Source organism: Varroa destructor, unplaced genomic scaffold (genome assembly GCF_002443255.2).
Source record: "Varroa destructor unplaced genomic scaffold, Vdes_3.0 BEIS01000004.1, whole genome shotgun sequence".
In the NCBI taxonomy this organism is placed as follows: domain Eukaryota; kingdom Metazoa; phylum Arthropoda; class Arachnida; order Mesostigmata; family Varroidae; genus Varroa; species Varroa destructor.
In genome coordinates, this window is record NW_019211457.1 from 16,559,641 (window position 1) to 16,580,187 (window position 20,547).

Here is a 20,547-nt window from a genome sequence, read left to right on the forward strand (position 1 = left end):
ACACTGGTGAGCCAGACCTTCACAGAGCCTTCGTGTTTAACTGATCCTGTTGATTTGGTTGCGGCTGCTGCCAAAATGGCGAACTTGGAGAGATCCGAAGATCTGAGTAGGGCCACGGTCTGAAGATGAGGACAAGTCCGATTCGGAAATTCTGCTGGTGGACGCCGTTGGCCAGGGAAGCAACGAAGCATATGTCTTTGTTTCATTTGGCTGTGGCCTGCATCCCATGATATACCTAGGTCTGAATGGACCGAGTTCTCTCGCACATATGGCTAGTGGTGACTGAAGAAATACGAACCAGCGACATTAAAGACAGTCAACAAGGGTCCGCCCGCCATCGCAGTCGGAGTTCGTATGTGTTGTATTATCTCAAATAAGGAACACGACGAAAACGGCCTGCTCTGTTTTCTAAAGGCCACTGTGTCCATATCAGCGAGAATGTGAGATGCTCGCCGTAGATGACTTGTTTAATAGAAGAACATAAACACACAACAGAATGCAAAACAACTCTACTCCTCGTCTATAATATGATCAACCTCATTTCGACGACAGTAGCAATACGCAGCGAACTGAAGTCTCACGTTGTGTGCCGATGAAACCTCGCTCGCGAAGGCGATTGTTGGACATGAAGATGTGTGGTGATCGCGAGCACCGCGAGGCTTGCTGCGTGCAAAGATCAATTAACGAATTAAACGAATTATGACGAAAAGACAGCAAGATAAAAAGCAAAAACAAAAAAAAAAGACGAGGGCTGGTCCGCTTCGTTGGCATAGTGGGCTGATTATTATCGAATTGTAATCGAAGTACGAAGAGTACCGCAGACACTTAAAGAGAGGAAAGGTCGAAGTCAAACACTCTCTTCAGCAGGGCGCTGGTGGACGGACGGGAGAATAGATGTCGATGATAAAAGAAAAAAACACCATAGACCAAGAATGAGCATTTTGCATGCTTACTTATGGCAATAAATGTATCCTAGAGAACTTTGCAATAGTACTAGCGCAGACGGTCGACGATTAACGGTAGCAACGCTGTTCGAACATAAGTTCAGATAGAAGTTCGTAACGAGGAGCTAGAACAAAACTTCAGCGGTGTCGTCGCAGAACGTGGCTGTGTCTTGGAGATTAAGGGCGACGTATTTGCTATTGGTTCAGTGCAAACGTGTAGCTTCACCGAGAGGTAATCTATCTACTTTCGAGAACCGGCAAAGTCAACGCAGAAAACGAGTTTGTAGTTTTATAATAGTGCGCTTACGGATGGCGGTACGTAGAGCGATAGGAGCGTTAAAAAGGGATTTCCTTGGATTGATTTAATGGGCTGTAAAGAAATTACATTTATATTCTGAATTATCCAAAAATAATAATCTTCAAGCAAACTTCGTTTGGGTGTTTCAATGCAATGATAATTTACAAAATTCAATTGGAAGTATTCTTTACGGGACTGGAGCAACGTGTTCGACGCAGCCGATTTGAAATTGCGTGTAAATTGTCTTCCGTGCCAATCGCTGAAGTTTCTGCAACGTCTGGATGTGCCTGCCGCTCGGCCCAGCCTGCCAGCGGATAGATCCCTTTTATGAAACCTAATCGAGGAAACTATTCATACATAATTTGAATTAGGTTTTAGTAGCCTTCGTGCATGTCATGCTCACAAATTGTTGATAAGGAAACCGTCATTGAACTACTTTTTCGTCATAACGCCAGGTAATTAATGATTTGGTGTTATACCACATAGCAAGTTCTTCAACGATTTTCCTCATCTTACTTTGCGTTTGTCGGGATTGCAGGACAAATCGATTTCGATTCGCGTCAAATTAGCGGATCCCTAATACAACTTAGAAGATTTGTTTCGACCACTGCCGGCAAGACGATACACAAATCAGGCAAAAAGTAATATGTGCTGCCAGCGCCATCACCTTATGTAGACTCCCACGTCCGAGGTAGGTACATCGTTGCCGCGACGGCTATCAGGCAAACTTGCAGTTGCGAATGTCGATCGCCGTCAGAATTCGATAAATGTACTTTAACATTGGTCATAGATACGGCGCCAACGGCGTTAAACTGTTAGTAAGTTATTTGCGTGAAGTATTTATCGAAGTTTTCGCCAGACATGAACGATCAGTATATTTTTGGCTGTAACCAGCCACGATTTCTATGCCGTTCGACAGTATAAAAGTTAAGAAAAAAAGAAAAAACTACCTTTACTACTACTAATTTAGGAAACAATCTAAAATATCTCCGGACTATGGTTAGCGCTAAATGACAACAATGAAAAGCTGTGTATGGCTTAGATGTTAACTTGAGCAGCCTATGTAAATAGACCTCTAGTTTATATATGTAACCCCTTATATTCTATAGGTTAGAAATGACGATTGCAACGTAGGTACATTTGAATTACCGGAGGGGTTCATTATTACGGCGTGAACATTTATAACTAACTTTAGAGGCGGTCTGTTCTTGTTAAGATCTATTTTTGCCCCACTACAAATATTGGATGTAGCTATATCGTTTGTAGATATTTATAACGTACGCTTCGAGGCTGAATCCGGTAATTTGCCACATTTGTATGTATACTGTTTGGATTCGGTAGCATTAAAATAACTTGACTCCGCTTACCAGCAACAGGTTTCATTGCAACAGGGGCATTCGCGAAGCTGTTCACTGCTTTAGCTACTGGCCTCTGTGGAAGAGTTAGCCAAGTCTCGTTTCTGCATCTACATCAGCCGAGCTCTTATAGATGTTAGAGGTCTTCTTGGCAAGACCTTCCTCTTAGGCAGATGGTCTGAATAATTCACTTTGTTGCTCTATTCTTGAATACTTTTTCGTTCGTGGCCTACAGCCTAACCTCTAACCGCCTAACTACTTTGGCTATGACGCGGCTACAGCCGATTCCATGCCATGTATCCGAGCTCTATAATAGATTGTACATAGTTTAACCATGGATGTTGTTTGATCTGACTTTTATGAACTGTTAGCATACATAAGTAGGCGCAATTCAGGCGCTGTTTGAAGAAGAGCTAGCACGTTTGTAGCAAAATGTCAAATACAGATTAGCATATACTATGGGCTATTATGATTGATAAGTTTGGCCTGGTTTATCGAGGAACTGGTATTGTCCGAACTTGAAAAGTCATTACATAACCTACAGAGAAACTTTAACTGAAATGGAGCTGGGCTTTCCAGATCTGCACCAAAGTTCTTTCACGCACTATTCAATTTTTGACAGATTTTTTGGACAGTCATCGACATTAAATTATGCTTGCCGCTTCCATTAGTATTATACAGGGCATTTTTACACTAATCTTTTAGGCTAAGCGTTTCGAAGAAGGCAGGGTACCGTCGGCGTACCCTTTTGTACAGCTAATTCCGCTGCCATGAGCTTCTTTCTCTAATACACAATACAACGCATCGTCGCCTATGAGCACACAACGCCAAAGGAGGTGCATCAATGTCGTTTGGCAACCTGTCACTGTAAAGCATAGTGGCAGTGTCGTTCGACTGATAGGAGTTACGAGTTAAATTACAAACTATCCTTTGATTAAAATGGCAGTTTATATTTCTTGTAATATAACGAGGTCTGTTGGCTAAGCGCACCATTGCTGGAATTCGCCGTTTTACCGCATAGTAACTATGGCCTGTATCATCCTAACATCGGACGTTTTTAAGAGACTCGCTTGATCCAGGCAGGGTCTCTGTGTCAATTTCCGCGCGGTATCTCTTGGAGGTGCGTCTCGTTATAGAGCTTTCGGGGAATGGCGGAGGGGCTTCGTTGTCGTTTTCGAAAACCCTGCTACGGTACGGCCAAGTCGGCTGTTTAGTGAACGAGGACTTTTAGGAGCGCCAGGGATGCAGTCGGTGTTTCGATTTCTGAACGAGTGAGTTTCCTCCATTTGTGCGATCATCTGCTTGTTGTCCTTAGCTGGTCCGTCTGGTTGTGTGAGCGACAGCGTGGGCGTTGCGCCTTTCAAGGCCCGAGTCCCGAGTCCTTTGCGTTGTGGAGGAGATCGGAGTGAGGGCAGTTGAGAGAAAGGTAATAAAAGCAACAGTTAAGGAGTGGTTTGGAGAAGTAGACAAAACGGACGGCGGCGAAATAGACGAACAACAGCGAAGAAAGTCAGTTGGGGTCCGGTACCGCCGCCATAGGCGCAGTGGAAACGACGGTCACTAAGGATGACTCGGGAGAAAAGTAACGTCTCTTTTAGGTCTTGCTGTTCGCCTTTTTCCTTGACTTCCCTCCGATGTGTCCGCGGTCTCGCCGACTGTAGCTCCTACTGCTATTTCTATTGCCGTTGTCATGATGCTTCGTTCGGCGCTGTTGATGTTATAGCGTTCATTGGAGCACAGGTATACTTTCTATGGTAGAGTAGTCCAGTTCTTCTGAATGGTTATCCTGAGCTGTTTTTCTGAACGAGTTCTCCTGTGTTCTATTCGTTTTGTTCTTTCCTACTCCTGTTTCGAGTCCGGTATCTCTCGGCCCTTGTCGGGTTCCTGAACATCGTCAGTCAGCGTCACCGTTGAGTTCATTCGTACGAACCGTTGCGAGTCCAGGCCCTTAAGCCATCTTCTTTTCAGTAGAAAAAGAAGACGTTCATTCCCTTAGTGTCATTTCGTCCCTTACGAACAACAGCCAGAGAATCAGTAGCAGTGGAGCCGAATTGCCGCGGTCGCTACTCATTCGCGACACCCCCAGACAAAGGGGACGTGCTGGGTCTGCATGAGGACCACCAGTTGACTAAGGAGAACAACCCCTGTTAAAGGCTTAGAAGACTCACAAGTACACCTGAATATTACTAGGGGGCAGCAAAATCAGCAGGGCTAAAGAATGGCCACTGCAAAAGAGTCATCAAGTCAACTGCCGTTTGGTCGTCCACGAACATTGTGGCAGCCAAACGCTTCGGTCTCGGTCGCCGTTTCGGGAGGATACCGTCGAATCCAAGACTAGAAGCGGTTCCAGGTCTAAGAAAGAAATAAGATGAGTGGAAAAGCAGACGAAAGTACAGCTAAATCGGAATGGCTGATTGCTGACGTAGACCCCCTGCTCCCTGAGCTCATCCTAAATCAGCGAACAGAACGAGGCTCGGTATAAACCTAAGCTACTTGAATGGTAAATGATACCTTGCTTGCTTACTTTTGTCATTACTTCTGGATTGGATATGTTTAATATTGCGATATCATAGGAAAGGTGCGGCAGGAAGGGTGGGCAGACGCGTCAATCGCCTAAGATGTGAATTTGCTTAGAATTAGGTTAGAGAGTGCTTTAAAGCCAGAAGAAATTAGATAAAAGTATCAGTTAATTTGTAAAACCTGTCAAAAGCCATATAGGTCGTTTATGGGGTGTGACTTACCAGTAGGTTTAGTGAGTCAAAAATCCTTTCAAGCTAAGGTCGATTCAGAATTCTGAAGCCTATAGTATTCGTGGTGGACCTAAAAGGTTCTACTGCAACATCGATTGGCACATAGTTAATTTCGGACCGTTTCATTTTAGGCCGTCTAGAAGTTGTTATGTTCCCAATGCCTGAAACAATCATAGAGGTTTTATTGTAAATATTATTCCCGTGTCGATAATGACTTTTTATAAGTAATTATGATAATTTTATAGCGTGGATATTAACTTTTTGATTAAACTATGGCTATTGTTCACCGGCCTATGTGCCTTTTAAATCTACGGCATTCGAACGTTTCGACTGGTTGTACTATTCCGAATTCGGACAAGGGTCACCAAATAAAGAAACAAACAATAATTTATAAGGGGTCATTGCTTGTACTATATAGTGTGCTTATGTAAATTCTAATGCTATGGGAGGTAAAAGTATTTCTAAATAGCGATATTTCACGTATCATATACGACCGACAACGATGCTGACTAGGACATATTATATGTGTCAAATTTACCACTATGAAACGCGTAAATTGTCATATTACAGAAATCATATGGTGTATGTACGCCAATCAATAATCGAGACTGAAACAGTTGTTTACTTTTAAAAGTACTTAATATCTATCATTCAAACTTGGTGACTCTATATGGCGTAATACGCACTACAACACTGTCAAATATAAGTTAATATTCTGATATTGATAAAGTTATCAAAGCAAACTCGGCTCACCTGTAGTTTCTCGACACGTTGCTTCCTTACCACAGTATAGGAAAACTCTATCCTTGCCAACTATAGTCTATAATAAAGCGGATAAAGATTACGAGGGGAAGAGGGAAAATTTGGACTTCTTAGGAACGGAGGCTTTCCGGCTATCGAAGGAAAGACTATATGGTGAGCCAGCGAGCGGGCGAGCAACTGACTGAGGCATTTGGCAACATAAATTTCTATTACGCCCCCTGGAGGCGTCACCCCCAAAGTGGGTCTCTTAACGACCCATACCATAGACGACCCTACGATGGCCCCAAAGAAAGACCCTCGCGAAAGGAGCAGCGGGGTCGCCGTCAGGCCTCTGGCCGTTCGCGCTCATCAGACATTTGGTTTCCCAGACCCCCCCCCCCCCCCCCCCGCCGGTTCGCCGGTCCGTTCAACGAGAATAAAGTGCCGTACTACCTCCAACACCTCCAGCTGCTGCTACCATTGCTGTTGGTGGGGCAGTTTCTCCGCTAGTTCCTGCCGCTAACTGCAGCAGCTGGCCAAAGGAACGGGGTTGAAAGCAGTTGTTGCTAGAAGTCACAATATGTCGTCCTTTGTTGCTAACGACCGCGAATGCCAGTGGCCAGTAATGGTAAGATAATGTTGGTGTTAACTGATCACATCAGAAGAGACAAGTTTCAAATATTGCCGCCAAAATAAAAACTGACGAACGGTGGGACCACAGATGTTGCGTAAAAATGAAAAAAAAAACAGAAAAGAACCTCTGAATAGACTTTTTCTGTGCTAACTCAGATGTAGCGAAAGGTGTCGCGGACCAGAGGTAAGACCGACAGGGCAGGTTTGACGAGGCAGTCAATATATAGTTTTTTTTGTAAATCTATATATTTCTCTAATGATGTCGATAAAATGCCGTGACAAAAAATCATTCCCAAGATTTCAACAGTATTTGAGATATAACTGTTTCTTTATAGGTAGTCAATAATAAGGTGGTACGGCAACTAAAAACAATGGATCTTTACAAGAAAAACTCAAAGTTTAAACGAGTACAACACGTTCGTATGAAATTACTTCGTTACATTCATTCATTAAAAATAGGCTTGCTTTCAATCATTATAACCAATAAAACATGTAAAAAAAGAGCAATGCTACTTCGTCCCATATGTTCCGCAAAATTATTAATAATCCATTTTTCTTCGTACACATATTTGCTAGTTATCATGAACAAGACTATAAATTTAAGCTCAAAATACTAACTCTGCGTTCTCTTTGGAAGCGCGCCAAATTCAAATGCCTCCAGGTCGACCCTAAAGTGCCCGTTGAATAAAACACCCCTTCATTTCTCGTATTCTCCGTCACTCTGGCAGACGGTTAGTAAACAGTGTCATTCCCAGCGCCCTCTGCTGTGGTTCCACTAGAAAAGTCGATAACACGAACTACCAGCCCGTCGAGCTAGCCTTCTGCTTGAAGCCGTTTCCGCCCTTTGGCGGCATTCCCTATCTATTTGCTTTACTCAAGACCGCGTGCGATCTGTCTTGAGAAGTGGTTCTCAGTTGGGGGTGCTCGAACGGGTGCGGGATTTACCCCTAGTCCGAAACCACCACAACCGGGATTGTGTAGACAGGAACTGTGGAAGAGTCAACTGCGTTTAGCAGAGGCGGGAGGGGTAGGCGGCCGGGAGGAAGTCTTGCAACAAAGTAGATTCGAAATTATTTTTCCGTTGAAGTAGCTGACCAACGACTGGACCAACTGCTTGAAAAGGCATAATCCAAAAGCGAGAAAGCAAAGAGATAGGGAATATTTACGTGGTGCGCTGCACTTAACTATTTAAGCAACTCAGCACCGATTTAGTTAAGTTGATCAGTGGCCTATAGTGGTCCGACTCGACCTATAGTCGGACCGAGTCGCTAACGCGCAGTTGCTTTCCACTCGTAGTCAGGCCAGCAGCAACAGCTGGGCAAGACATTTATAGCTTTACGTGTGAAGCTGAACAGAGAATGATGACAGGTGCGACCCGATGATCATACCATAACATATATAGTCGACAGCCAAGGAAATAACGTGACACGTTAATATGGCCTTTGTTTTCATTGCATTAACCCCCTTTAGACGTCCGTCAAGTCGTTGTCGTGCTTTCGATTGAGGTACTGGTTGTTTAGAGGAGTCAATTAAGGGGAACTTCAAGGAAACCTGTAAGGTAGTTGAGGAGATAATAAATTCATGGAAGTATTATGGATATATATATATATATATATATATATATATATATATATATATATATATGTGTGTGTGTGCGTGCTAAGTTCCACCTAGAACTTAGCTAAGGAGGAATACTTAGGAACAGAAATACATAAGGAATGACTTAACCATGAGTTATCATTAAGAAAGCAGTAATTATTGAAATTGTAGAGTAATCTGTTTATCTAAATCTCAGTATTTCTAAAAACTTAACGCACCTATATCTATGAGATAACTGTATATCGCAAATCATTTTCAATCCCAGTTGAGAGACATATCGATTTAATTACATAAAAGTTACAAGCTGAAATCGCCAATTGCCTATGTCCCCAGTATATCAATTGATGCTCGCCGATTTTTCAAATATATCCCTAAGTTTGACCATAACCACAATACTTTGCATAAAATCAGCTCTAATTATATTTTTACTGACCTGGGTATTAAGCGACCATAGTAAGTAAGACCTATCAGTTTCTTGAAACTAAGAAAGGAACGCTCGTAAACTGTGGCAGATCTTCTGTCAATATCTGTCTGACGAAATGCAGCGACAGCATATAGCTAACTTTATCTAGTGCCAAAGTACATCACTTTCAGTCAAAGTTAATGGTTTGACAGGACCGTATAGATCTCCTGTCTTATTCGACAGTATCCTGTACACTGTACACGTATAAACTCGTTCGCTCATTTACACCTACCGTATCGACTGGCCTGAAACAGGATGAGGAACAGGACGGGATGGAACAACCGTCTTGACTACAACAAACACCCCACTAGCAGCAAAAATCAGACGAAGTCCACGAGTAGACACCAAAACGCAGCGAGCATTATTAAAATCATTGCCATTTCTATTTAGATATTTCAGAGTGCCCTGAAAAAAATGTATATACAACATGAATGGTTATAGCTTCTAATTCATATTTAAATTGCAAAAAAACCCAAATAAAATACATCGCGTTTCATCTTGCAGTATGTTGCGAAAGTTATTACTATCGACAACAATGGAATATCGAAGCAAAAATTTCAATAGAAATTTAATGTGGTGACGCATTCCAGCCCAGTTTCGGTAGACCTTATTCTTGACATATTTCCGTATCGAACTGATGTTAGGTCTGGAAGCGGGGCAGGCTATTCCAAAAAACCTGTTCGTCTAACTCGCCTGGTCGGAAGGTCCTCGATGATAGTACGTACGTGCCTTCACCAATAGCATGCACGATCGTTAGAATGTAGATTGTTCATTCACAGCGCTCTGAGATACGCAGAAGATATGATTTGCCGGTAAAATTTACTATAGCTTTATAATGGCTGGTGAGGCTTACTGAAATATCTGGTCTTCCAAGGGATGATCTATGAATATCCAGAAAATTTTCATGCAGTTTAAATCTGTCTTTAGTTCGACTAGTTGCGCTTCACGCACATGAATCTGCCCGAAAGTTACTTCGTTATTGCTCTGTTACCTTTCCTGCATATGTCATCAGCTTCTTTGAAGAATATCTTCTTTGCGCAAAAGTTATTCTTGCTCTATTCGTTACTTCTGGATGATTATATACGCTGAAATTAGAACATTTGGAAAGATATGACCCGTTCAACGATGTATAACTATAATTGTGCCTGTAGGATGTTTTCTGTTTAGGACAAAAAATCATTTGAGAATATTTGGTCGGCTCGATATAGCCACTATTTATTTGGTTGGATGGCATCAAAGAGATTTGATTTCGTCCAAACGAAACACGAAGCAGGAATCGACACAGACGGTGACAATGACCTATGAGTTATGTTTTGGGTCATTTCGTTCAGTAGTATAGTAATAACTGACAGATAGGTATCTGCCACACGGGTTGGAGCCGACCCACAGAGTAATAGTAGAGACCCGTTGAACACTAGAGAAAAACAAACTTCGTAACTTAGGCTATAATTTCATCAAGGTAACGACCAACAAGCAGACGACGCACCCAGAACACAAAATACTGAAGAGGAGAGGGGCAGAGAAAGAAAAAGAAAAAATGGGAAAACCACTTTGCGAAAAGTAGGATCTGAGTGGTGAGCCCCATCAGACCTGGGCGGGTCGTTTCATACAGCGGCGATCACAGCGATCATAACGACGACGACGACGACGACGACGACGACGACGACGACGACGACGACGACGACGACGACGACGACGACGACGACGACGACAATAAGGGAACAGCAAAAGCGGCGTTAGAAACAAGTTGACGTACGATGCTTGTACCGATCGATTCTTCCCATAAATCGAATAAACACGTTCGCCTAGTATTTGCCATTTGTTTGTTGTTAGGGGACCTTTTTATTCTTGTTATACTTGATAGCACCGACATGGGTGTAGGTACATTTTCGTACATAAATGTAGGACCGGTGAAATTTGACTTGTCAATGCTAAATGTTTTTGGTTTGTGAGTATAGTCCGAGAGATTAAATAGAAATAGTACCGCTGTAAGTGACAGTCGGGGTAGTTGTCCTCATCGGGGTGGTAGGAAATTTTGTGAACGAATTCCTGAATAGGTTAGTCGTCATTTTTCCTTTGGTGATTTTTTCTGTAGCGGTTGAGTTACGACAAAAATTGGGCGCTGTCTTTATTTTATGTATGGAGTCAGTAGTGAAGAATCGTAGTCAGGCTTCTAGGCCATGCGATGGGCACACCGTGTGTATAATATAATTTTCTGTTGAGTAAAAATAAAAGTAGATAGAGAATGAGGATAGATGGTCGTGTCGATGCAGGCTTTTAATAAGCTATAATATGACCCTAACCAATGGCAGTTTTATCCAGGTAAAATTCTTCTACGCAACAACCTATATGTTTATAGACGACACATCATTGTAACGAATAAAAACAATGCCATAAATGATTTTTTTTTTTTAATTTTCATAAAATGCCACAAAATAATATAGAAAATACCTCTAAAAAGCTATTTTTCCTTAGTCTCTCAGACCCAGACCTAAGGAGAAGGTTTGTATACTTTTTTCGCAATTTTTGTAATTTTCACCATAGCATCTTCCGGTAGGCAAAAACCCTCATGCAACCGTCATTGGAAACGTTTTTTTTAGACTATGCGTATGTCCACACGTAAAGGCTTTTACGGATATATAAAATATTACAGTATAGAGTAGGATTTCCTTGCTATCAAATGTCTTTAAACGCAGGTCCGCGACTTATCACACATCCCAATAACAGCAATTAACACAGATTGTTCTTCTGGAGTTTTCAGAAGCCAAGAAGAGTTTCTAAATTTCTTAGCTACGCTTCCACTGCGTTTCCAGTTCCATATCATTAGTCTTAGTCACAACACTATATTTAACGATTGCTTAGGTACGCCTATGTCCTATGGCAGGTTGTGACACTAAAACAGTTACAACATTTTTCCAGCCTCTCCCATCGGCCTCATGTGCTGCTGCCGCTAGTAATAATGTCTGCTGCATTAATAAACCGCTCGTCCATTGCTACAAGATTGGTATTATTCTATTAAGGCCGCTAGATTCTTCGTTTTCGCTTGCTTCGATTCCTTCTGTGGCTAGTTTAACAGCGTATTGAGCGCATCCTGCTTCTTCCGAACACCCCCACAGCTTACTGAATGCCTGAAGCCTTTTAGAGAAGCTATTCGATCGCTTTCTGTCGACCCACGTTCAGAAGCTTCTCGATCGAAACCGGATCCTTTCGATTCCCTGCCTGATCTTCTGTCGTAGCTTAACTTGATCATATGCAACCGGCGTAGACGTACACGCGGCGTGTTTTTTTATGCATATATGCGCATATGTATGTTTTTTTGAGCGGAGTCTCTGTCCTTGGACGTCGATTGATGTAATTTTTCTCATTGAGCTCTATCTTCTGTTTTTTGAATGAAAATACTGCTGGTTGACCCTGTTAAAGCAATATAAGCAAATATTTGTTAGTCCGTGTATATTTTTCAAAGAGAACTGTAAAACGGAAAAGATACGAAAATTTCCAAAGGAGAAACCAGATAATCAATCTTAGAGAGGTGGACAGAAGTAGAGGGAGAGAAGCGAGGGGTGTAGTAGGGGCTATGAATGTCACTGATTTATTTTCAACTATACCCTGGCACTGGACGATATTGATAGAAAACGCATATGTGGAATATTAGTGCGTTGTGGATGTAATGTTCGAATACTTGGATACGTACGATCATTCAAAGAGCCAAGAATTTAGAAGAACCGGACCAGGCTATTGTTGGCCAACAACAAGAGGCCCCGGGAGTAGATAGCTGACGATAACAGCAGCAGTACGACCACCATCTTTCGTAAGTAAATAAATTAATGTTTCTTGGAGCTACTCCTAGCAACTATATATATATATATATATATATATATATATATATATATATATATATATATAGAGAGAGAGAGAGAGAGAGAGAGATGAAAACAGGTACTTTCAATCTACCCTATTTCTATTCAATAAAATAAAAGTAACGCTTACTAGTGAAGAAAGAAGGTGATCGTAACTCGTGATACATACTATAAAAATACACATTGTTTTTCCGGAAATCACTTTCAACACTTTTGTGTTTTCATGCCGTTATGAGAACGTCAGCCTTTAATAACCCTTTAACTTAATAAAGTTGCGAATCAATCTATGATATGATTAAGACGATGTTTCTTTTAAGTGTTCACAAATGGCACAATGTAAGGATATGACTCATTGTTTGCTCCAGAGAAGGTGTCTTGCATCTTCACTATTTAGTAAGTACGTTTATATAAATTGTATAAACGTTACATTACGTCTAACTGCTAGTATCTGTACGTTGACATTGGACGTCATTAGCGGCCGGTCGTTGCTGCAACTTCGTTGGCATTCGGCATTGTATGAGTATAGTTAACGACAATTTCATAGCAGTTAGTACGATACCATATATTTGTTTCGTCGGTGACATCATCGGCCGCTAACCCATCTTCTTACTGCTGTGGCGGCTGTAGCTGACGCCGCAGTAGCAATTTATCTCACAGTGGTCTATAACAATCTTGTCGATGGTTAGAAGATTGCGAAGAAGACAAGGACAAAGAGACATTTTTGTGCGGTTTGGCCTGGCCTGACTTGGCTCCGCTTCGCTCATCGCCAAAGGATTCAATGTAGCGACGGTCGCGACCTTAGTGGATAGGACAGCAGGGCAGTACATTCGAATGCCGCTTGAGCTCACAGGCTCGCTTGCTCTTCTGAAGAATCTAAATAGGAATGGGACATAAATAGAGGGCTGCGCGGGTGCCTGCGCACTCATCAAATGGAAATTTAAATGGCTAGTTCAGATAATCTGAGATTCTTTCGATGACAGCGACGGATCTAATGTGGCTGATGATGTTAGTGTGCTTGTCGACGGTGGTGACGGCGTGAATACCCTCAAACCGGCTGTCGGCGGAAGCAAAGCTGTTGGGTTAAGTGTTGGGTTTTGACCAGGTTGCTGTACAGAGCCTGGGCGTCAAAGTTGCATCGAAGTTTTGAAAGGAATTTTGGTTGAACGGGCGGTGAGAAACACCAGTAGAAATTGGCAGAGTAACCGAACCAGTTCTGGTACTGTTATGTCGTCTATTATTATAATGCTGCACCAATAAGAAGTTTCTACATTGGTAACCTGGCGTTAGCGTCAAACGGATAGCGAAAGGGTAGTCTAATTTAAATGACACCAGCTCAGCTAAGGCGGGTGATTTACATCTCATAGCCAAAGGAATGCATTCATAAGTAAGTTCTTTCAGCTGTGTATTCCAATCGAAAGTCGGGCAATGTAAGTTCGTGGGGTCGTGTGATCGGTGCTGCTGAGTCGACTTTCTACAGAGCTGTACAATTCCTATATTGTCCTTTAGCAAGCGACGGTTAGAACGTATTCGAACAGTAGGTCGTAGCTCGCATTCATTTATCCGCTATTTCCAATAAGTAATAGTAATAATAAAATTTAAATAGTAAATAATAGACATATTATAGCGCGGAGAAGCTCGTTGTTTGCCGAATTTAGGCGAAGGTCTGCCATTGTACAATGCGTCCATACGAAACGAAGCCCCAACAAAAATAAAAGAAAAAAAAACTTTTTTCATTGTCGGAAATCGACAGTCTACGCTATGGCTAGTTTTCATACAGGTTCTAAAAAATTCAGGGTTGATTTCGATGAGGCAAACCGAAGGATCCTCAATAAAGCTGAAATTTAAGGATCGGAAAATCGTGCCGTCTACTATTAAAGGATTATATCTTGAAAATAACTAGTGGTTTGCTTTTAAGCTCCGACGTGAAGTTGGTGGCACAGTGAATGATGGTCGTATTGAATAAACATGAGACGACGCTTCTAGTACACGTGCACAAATCGTTCTTAAAGAAAATTCGGATTTAGATATCTACGCTATACATATATTGAACGGTCGAAAAAAATTAAGGTTTTTTCTAGGTAGATGACTTTTAAGTTATATTTCAGATAATATGACTCGCGTCAGACTTGACAGTGGTAGAGGTGCTAAAATTGCTGAAGTGCCTTTAGACCAAAGATAGAGCGCCTTGATGATAAATAAAATTTCTGCAATTATTCGTTCTACTCCACTGACTTTTTATTAGGGTAAAAAATGCTACCCATGCCCATAAAATTGTGCTATTTATGGTCGGGGTATGTTATCGGAAGGGATGGGTCAAAGGTGCTTCTGTTGCTTTCGTTCTAAAGATTCCAACATAAGAGATGCTTATTGTAGTGGTTATTTCGGAACTTGAGCAGGACCGACAAGTAAGTAGCTGCACATCGTCAAGGAACTTAGCATCGGTTATCAGACAGTCTTGAATTACATGAAGGAAGCCGACTACGAAAAGAAGATCGTTATTTGGGGAGTATTTGCATTTTGCGAGAAGTTTCAGAAACGCAACAAGGCGTAATCGGTTCTGAAGCGGTTAATCTGAATGAATATCGTACCACATACGCCGATAATGTGCAAAGCAACTTATAGAAAAAAAAAAATAAAAAAAAAACTCTACAGTCTGTAGCAAGGCCCAAAGTGTTACCAGGATTTCCCATGCTGTATGTTTAGTGGAGCCACTGTCTCCTAACAAAATAATTGATTTGGACCTCTACTATCAACAACGGACGAGATTACTAGAAGAAAAAAATTAACCGGAACTAGGGGGCAAAAAAGTGGTCGATGTTGTCTGCCACTGCGGCAACGCCAGACCGTATGCGTCTCTAGCTACCCGAAGAAAACTGAACGGGAAACCTTAATGCATCCGCGGGACGCATAGCCTAAAACTTGATCCATCAGACAGTCATCCTTTTGGATTTCTATAAAATCCCCTTACTTGTAGTTTATTTTAATTTCAATGGACAGGTACATACGAAAGGTAATGTTACCAGAACGGTTGATTAGTGTTATTTTAGAATATAAAAAAATCTTCAATTTTTGCTCAAAAACCGTCAATAGTTCTTCGAACACCCAATACATGTGTGATATGTATGTACATGTAGCGTCTGATTTCTGAGAAGTTTTTCATCGTCAAGCAATTTCTCATCGACAGATCTTGTACTTACCAGATTTCCAGCGCAATCTTGAAAATCGCAAATTGGTAGCAAGGGTACGGCGGCCCATGGAACCTACATGGGTTGAGTTCTAATTCAAAAAACAAACTGTGCCTCATCAGCAGATGAGACTGTTTTGGAAAATGTTCGACCTCTTTGAAACAAGAATAAGTCCGGATGAGAATAAGAACATAGAAATCGTCCATGAATCTATTGTTGATCGCGCTCTTCACGATCGAAGAGTTAGAAGATCTTAGATGCGATAATCCTTGCTTTGGTGGACCGCCGAAAGACGCTGAATCGGACAGATCTTCCAGGTGCTGGCACCTTTCCAGGAGATTTCAACCCAGACCCAGTCCTGACAAGGTTTATGTATTTGCGACAAGATGAAATTTACTCTTTAGCGTATGAGCAAGGCGGCTGTCTCGTAGGCCCGCCAGCTACCGTTAGGTGCTGAGGGTAGGTCGTCACTCGAGAAGAGAGAGGAAAAGAGTTGACAAAAGCACTACGAATCTAAAGGGCGCTAATGGACATTTAGTCCACGTTCAGCAGGGTTAACTTGGCCGACAGGCTAAGAGTTTGTGACGGGCTCGCTATGCTCTAAAATTGATGACTGAACAGATTTGAGACACGAAGACAAAAGGCGTTGATAGAAGGGTATGCAATGTGTTCGTGTGTGTCAATGAAAATGATACATACCCTTCTGTTAAATTAATTAGAAGGCCCAGAAAGGATGCTCGCTGTCTAATGTGATGACTCAAGTCCAAGCTTCTCGCAACCTGTTTGTTAACCTTCGTCGTCTTTCGTTAGCTCGTAAATACTGGTTTCTGTAAACTGTTAAGGCCAATTTCTCAAGTCCAGTTGAAAAAGTGCACTTTATTTATATCTTCCAGTTATCTATCACTTGTTGCCAACCCTTAATTCTTTTAAATTATGTTGAACTCGAATTTCAAGAATAGATATGTATCATTCGATGTTTACCAATATTCTGAGCTCTCCCCAGGCCACACGCTCAAAATGCAATGGCTTTCGCCACTTGTCACTTGCCACCTGTTGGCCCACATTAAACAAATTTCTTTCAGTAGCGGTTTTCTTTCAGCCCCTCGTTAGCGCTGGGTACGGTTCATTTCCCTGAATTTCAAGCGGTCTTTGCCCCATTGCCGCCCGCCCGGTCTATCGGCCTCCAGTCCCTACTTTGCTGTTGTTACGCTCTTGGTGTTCCGATCTTGGTAAAAACTCAAATGACAAATGTCTCTTTAAAAGCCTTCGCAGACGACCCGCTCTGTTCCATCCAAGCGAGTTGGAGTTCCCTGTGGCATTCCGCAGCGCCCTGTTGACTTGTCGCTGAGAGTTCACATCAGTCTCTGCGACCACCTGCGAGCTGAAATGAAGCAGGCGCAGTCCGCCACCAGTGCTCGAACACACCCAAAGGAAGATCGCCGTGTCGACATGCGTCGCTTGCGGAGATGAAGCTTCTTCTTAAACTGAAGACATAGGACATGGCTCAAACGCTTTCCCAAGAACGCCGTCCCGATCCAAATGGGGCATAGTTGCTGCTCTCAACGCTGCTTCGACGGTGTTGGTTTTCCCCAATTCGCTACTTGGTTTTCGACTAGCCGTCCCATCTAAAACGGCACCGCATCGTTCAAAGACTTCGTCAACCAAGGTTCTGCCTGTCTCTTCCATACTTCTTACCCGCCGAGGTAATAACCTTCCCACAGGGGCTTTAAGTGAGTTCACGCCCTTCAGAGGAACGGAGAGGGGCGATTGGTCTTTCTTTACCCGCTGCTTCTTCAGCAGTAGCAAAAACGAAGATGCCCCTTGTCGACCTGCGCCACAGTGCTCCACCCAAACGCCATCCAGCTGCTGCAATGGAGGGAGAGCTTTAATATACATCTTCGCAATCACTGACTTGCCAGTTGCTTCAAGTGAGGCTATTTGCGCCTTAACGACAGGGAAGGTGAAGGCTAACTAGGGTACGCCTATGCAAGTAACACTATAACTATAGACTGGCTCAATCCTTTCAATCTCCAATACGAGGCCTTCTTTATGCGTAAGGAAACTAGGCCTCTCTAAAGGAAATACAAAGGACAGAGCTGTATATCTTGCGCAGAACGAACAGTTCTGATACAGCGGAAAAAATAGAGGAGGTGTGGACTTAGCACCCTCGCCAGTAGAAACAATTTTTACTTCCCCAGCAATACGGTAAGAGTCAACTAAGGTACCTCCCTAGTCGTAATACGAACTATGCTAACACGACTAAAAAACTACAGCGATTGCGGCCTTATATTTCACAAAGATGTTACACAAATTCTTAACCGATTGAAAAACATCCTCAGAGGTGCCTTCAGAATGATAAATGATGTGCTGTTTCCAAGATTTTAACTATATATCAGACTCTGCCATAACTGAGGCCGTTGGAAAGGGGTAATAATACATCTGAAGATCAATTTCTATAATGACAACTCTACAATATGTGGATTTTTTGCCACTACGTAAGAAAAATACAGCGGGTCTCAGTTTTTCCCGGGAGATCTTTGAATTGGTAACAAGTGCTCACAAAATCTCTAACTAGCGAGCGTAACTAAACTTAGTCAAATCTGAGTTTAGGCTGGTGTTTACTATGGAAGCTCGGTCCGCCGATACCTTTTCTATTAGCTCCGAAAGAGGCACCGGTGAGTATGCTATACGCACTACCATATTGGATATGGGGCGTGACGAAGGTCGGGAGCCGATCTGTGTTTGGCGTGGGGTAAGCAGTCGAAAAAATGACGCGTCTCGAAAAGGTGCAAAGAAACCTTCTTAACCGAAACATCTGAAGCTGGTATGATCCTACAAAGCGCTGTATATGCGACTGCCAGGTTGCCGACCTAACTATATAGCCTTCGCTGACGACGTTCACCACCACATATCGAGGGGATTCGTTGTGGTGGGCTCACGATGACTCCAGAAGAACGAATGGACTAGCATGAAATGGAGGCCTCAGTGGACAAGCCCCTTTCTGCGCTGAGCTCTGTATGCGAGGCAACAGAGGCGGTTGACAAAGAGGCCATAGTGCAGTGGTGGTTCGGGGATGTTTGGACTTGAGAGGGGGGGGGGGGTAGTGATCGGAATTTCGAAGTGCTGCTCATCATATTTGGTCATCATATTGCCTTTAGGCCTGAGTTCCTCTTTGCCGTTCATCGAGGGGTCCGTGAAGAGGGTGGCGGCATAGTATGTGAAGCACTTAAAAGGAAGAAAAGAGAATTCCTGCGTTATCCGCATTTGCTCAGGGGATTCAGAAGGTGCTATAACGAAGCAGCAGGAAATAACAAGTAGCTGATAGACATCGACAGATACAGGCTCGACTGTGAATTCACATCGAGAAAAAAAAAATTTAAGAAAACGTCGTTTACAGACGATACTTTTAAATTTGTTTTTTAACTGTAAGGCCTGAAATTTCTTAGTGTTATTAACATCACCGCTATGGCTTCGTCTGGAGCTCAGTTAAGACCTCGGTTGCTATCGAATTTGTACACGCGGCCTCGTCTATTGCTAGATTCTAGAACAGCAGACAGCTTTCATAAACAAGAATAACCTTTATTTTTTTGAAAAATGTTGTTACAGTGAGCAGTAGTTTGTAAGTACCACTATCAGATATGCTGTATCCGCACCGAGCTGTGGCCTACGCGAAATGTTCACGAAGAAAATCGTATCTCATAAAGCAGATGCTATCCTTATTGTCCTTGCTGTTTTTATTTCAATTAGTGTTGACGGCTGCACCTAGTTTTGTAACCTATAACGATGACCCTTACTGTTGTTGTCAACGTTTGAGTTACAAGTTTTTCGTCAGGTCATTAAAACCGTAATTCATTTCCGTGGGCCTGGATAATTCCCTATCTGCCGCTCCGGTCCTCAAAGCAATTCATTGTCTGTTCTAGGGGGTCTATCTGGATCACATCATAACCTAAGTTTTCAATAAGGTCAACTTAGGCGAAGATGTTGTTCAAGTTAAACAACGCATGTGTGTTTAAGGTATTTACAGTATACGCTTTTTTAGGATGACAGATCCGCCTCAGAGAGAAATAAGATATTTCAAAGAAAAGGGAGCCAGATCTGCAAAACTACTCCTGTCTGTTTTTGCTGGCCCCTGGCTTTGGAAACGTTGCGAATTTAGACACTCATTATTAGTAGTCGAAGTACATTATACACATTCAAGCAACTCTGTTTAGACAATGACATTTATTTAGGCACACTTTGGTGGTTATACCATAGTACTTTTTTGGATGAAATGTTTCCCACAAGAACCCTGGGTTGCGAGGGTAAATATGCTTATACCGATATTATACCTAAAAATATAGGTTATAAGTTCACAGCCTAACTTTAAAGTAATAGACCTACGTATATCAGAGAGAAGTGTCTATCTATTTTAGAAAACACGGGTAAGTGATATGCAGTATCATTATCACTAGGCACAACATCCCACACACAAAACGCCCCCAATTTACTCTGGTTAAAAATTAAATAAAGTACATTTATTTACTTAATTTGCAAGCGTTATATAGGTCTGCAAATAATGGTTTGTTAATATGGTGACGAATATATGTATGTACTCATATCTTATAAACTACTAATACGTTTTACTTCTTCAACACATCGTCGAGTTTCGGTGCAGTGAAATCAAAGCGCTTACTCACTAAGCTCTACAAATTACGCAACATGAAAGTACCTCGATATAGGTCG

The 20,547-nt window shown here is 42.3% G+C and overlaps 2 long non-coding RNA genes across 3 annotated transcripts in view; one reads left to right on the forward strand and one right to left on the reverse strand.

Annotated features, from left to right (window-relative positions):
• The first annotated feature begins 565 nt into the window (after positions 1-565).
• Positions 566-11,154, forward strand: LOC147755901 (uncharacterized). Of its 2 annotated transcripts, none has more exons than XR_015327016.1 (3): positions 566-1,697; positions 1,781-1,933; positions 10,243-11,154. It is a non-coding gene; the product is annotated as an uncharacterized LOC147755901 (long non-coding RNA). The 2 variants fall into 2 exon arrangements; XR_015327015.1 differs by having other exon boundaries at positions 566-1,176.
• A 25-nt stretch (positions 11,155-11,179) lies between these two features.
• LOC147755902 (uncharacterized) overlaps positions 11,180-20,547 on the reverse strand; it is an 82,188-nt gene continuing 72,820 nt past the window's right edge. The window contains exon 2 of the long non-coding RNA XR_015327017.1: positions 11,180-12,194. This is a non-coding gene — a long non-coding RNA (uncharacterized LOC147755902). The remainder of the gene's footprint in view (positions 12,195-20,547) is intronic.